The sequence below is a fragment of the Pundamilia nyererei genome, unplaced genomic scaffold, assembly GCF_000239375.1.
Source record: "Pundamilia nyererei isolate P.nyererei 1_Seehausen unplaced genomic scaffold, PunNye1.0 scaffold00101, whole genome shotgun sequence".
Taxonomy (NCBI): domain Eukaryota; kingdom Metazoa; phylum Chordata; class Actinopteri; order Cichliformes; family Cichlidae; genus Pundamilia; species Pundamilia nyererei.
The window spans coordinates 1,617,258-1,620,196 of record NW_005187502.1 but is presented as its reverse complement, the minus strand read 5'-3'; positions in this window follow the sequence as shown (position 1 = coordinate 1,620,196).

The window sequence follows — 2,939 nt, the reverse complement described above, 5'->3', positions numbered from 1 at the left end:
CTTAGTGTCTAAATGCATTTAAAATTGAGGATAGGGCACCAGCGCCAGAGGTGGGTTGGAGTACACCGACCATCCTCTGGATGCTGTAAAACGTGCCCACCCCCAAGGCCCTATATGTATGTGTTATGTGAGAGTGTGAGTAATGTGAATGTCTAGGTTGCCGAATAAAATTGAGGCACAGGCGGCCAGAAGGGGACAGAGGGGGAGTGCCTCCCCTGCACCCTGGTGACATACCTGCACCCCAAGCCCTGCGTGTGTGGGTGGGTGTGGTAGAGCGGGAATAGGGAGGCGGCTGAGGATGGGGAGGGAAGAAAGGGAGGGGCAAGCGGCCCCTCCCTGGGACCAGCTCCCCCGCTGACCGCAGTAGGCACCCCCACACTCTGGAACCCACCAGGGCAAGGGGGCCCATGCCCATCCGGACCGGGGCCCGCAGCAGCAGCACCGCCCAGCCCCACAGAGTCCGGGGCAGCCCACCCGACTCCATCCCAGAGAAAACTGCACCCACCCCATCATCCAATCATCTCCCAAACGACACAAGACAATAGACACCCAGGTTGAGTTCATTCTCCACCTCTCCTATATCTCTCCCCCCACCTGCAGAGTGAGCTCCTGTAGTGAGGAGACCACCTGCAAAGATATAACAACCTCCCCACCAGTTAGAGAGCCCCCTAGTAGGGCCGATGCACCAGAGGTCCCCTGCACTGGGGCTGAGCCCCCCTGCACCCACCTGCCCACTGCTCCGGCGACACAACAACCTCTGGGTTTTTTATGACTACCGTTAAAAATAGACAGTCTACACAGGCTGATGACAGTATGGTTACTTTTGACTTAAAAAATAAATAAATGCTGATGCTGGTGCTGATATTGAAGCCTCGTGACAGTCCTTCACAGACAAATGTGTGGTGTCCATCTTTTATTTACAGTCTATGGAAGGTATTAGCTTCAGTATTGAAAGCATTACAGTCAAGTCAGTGTATGAATTGTACTGAGAAGCAGCTCATTGAGATATGGGACCAACAAATAAAACTGTATTTCCATAATGTGCTGACTGTAGCTTGCACATAAAATGCACAATGTCTCCATCCATACTCTTGCCTCATGTTTCTAATATTTGCCCTCCCCACAGTATACGTAATATGTTTAGAATTTCCTGACCAGTGTTTTATGACAGTATATCATTTAATCTTGCATGTTAACCACAGGGACACGCTGCCGATCGTATACCTCCTTTCTGCATTACACCACGCACGGGCCAGAGCAACCCTGTACAATGACTCCCTTTTACAGCATCTGCAGGCTGCGCTCAGAGCATTAACATTGAAGCGCCATCAAAGGTTCAGAGGGATCTCTGAGGAGACGGGAGCTTTACGGTCCCTCTCCAGCTGCCGCCTCCTGCTTAGCTCCCTCACACCTCCGCCGCGTGTCAAACAGGCTCTAGAGCCAACCCTGCAGGTAGGTTGGAGCAATGGGAGGGGCAATACACAGTTTTTATATTATATTAGTGTTCATTCATGACTTGGAAGGGAGGAATGTGCCAAGAGCTGGCACAAAACAGTTTAGCTAGCTTGCATTGACTCCCCCCTCCCTCTCTCTCTCTCTCTCTGAGTAGGAGATAGGCTGTGTTTATAGCCTCTGTTAGTGATTTAACAAGGTACATGACCTAGGGGAAACTGGAGGTTGGAAACAATGCGGAGCAATATGGGAGAAATCAAAACACAGCACTGTATGTTAGGTAAACACATCCTGCCCTTGCTGTAGGTGGAATTTATCGACATTTGAGTAATGGGTATGGGTCTTAGGTGAGCACATGGCTGTGGGAGTTACACTATGTTAAGAGTTCAGTGTGTCCATGATTGTGTATCATTTCAACATTTAGCAGGCTACATGTCAGAAATATAGGCTATGAATAATTTTAAGCATTACAATATAGAATCAGATCACTTAAAAACAGCTGCAAATCACATCTGGATTCATTCACTGAAACATTTTCAATAGTCTTACTGTTCCAACTCCCTACCCCCCACCCCACCTGAGATAAGCCAGAGCTTTTATGAATGAACAAATAAAAACAAGTGCATGTCTATTCCAAGCTTATTCGCAGTAGCACAGGTGCACTGGGGTCAAAGACAGAAGGGATGAAGATGCTGTCCGGATCAGCCAATGGTTAGTGACGATAGAAAACCTAGCAATGGACAAAGATATTGTAAGAGCTGAGTGTGCACTGCTGATGCACCACCTGCACCCTTTTAACACTTATCATCTGCAATCTGGCCCCTGGAGGACAGACAGAGGAGGCACCTGCCTCACGTAGACAGCCCAGCAAGAGGAGCCTCTCATCGGGGTTCACTGACCAAAAAGCGGTGACAGCGGGGGTGCTGGAAAATAATGGTCGACTCTGGACAGATGGAGCCACTTTGCCTCAGTAAAAGCTAGTGTCATGTCTGCTGCATGTCTGCCTTGTCATTATCTGGCCCTGCATGCCCTAATTTCAGCCCCCACGACTCTCTGGGACACCTATAATGATGGCAACACAGAGAGGAGGATTGGTGCCAATGGAACAGGCCCCCGGGGCCGACGGTGGTGACTCACACTGTAACAGCAAGGGAAGCGCACGTAACCTAGCTGGACTTTAGCATGCAAAGACACACATGGGAAATGAAAGCTTGCATGTAGTGTGAACACAAAAAAAGAACACGCAAACCGCCCTTATTTCCAGTCCCACTAGCTGCCAGTCTGCCAAAGATCGCACCGCTTTACTCTGGGCCTTTGTGGGACTGAAGGACAAATCCAAAGCTCAGCTGAGCCCAGCGCCCCACCAGGCACTTTACTTTTATGTCAAGGGGGCATGGACAGAGCCTACAGTGCGCCGTGCAATTATCAAGCATGATGGGACACGGAGAGCGGAGAACATCTGGCCCTGGTGGATGGGGGCGGGACGC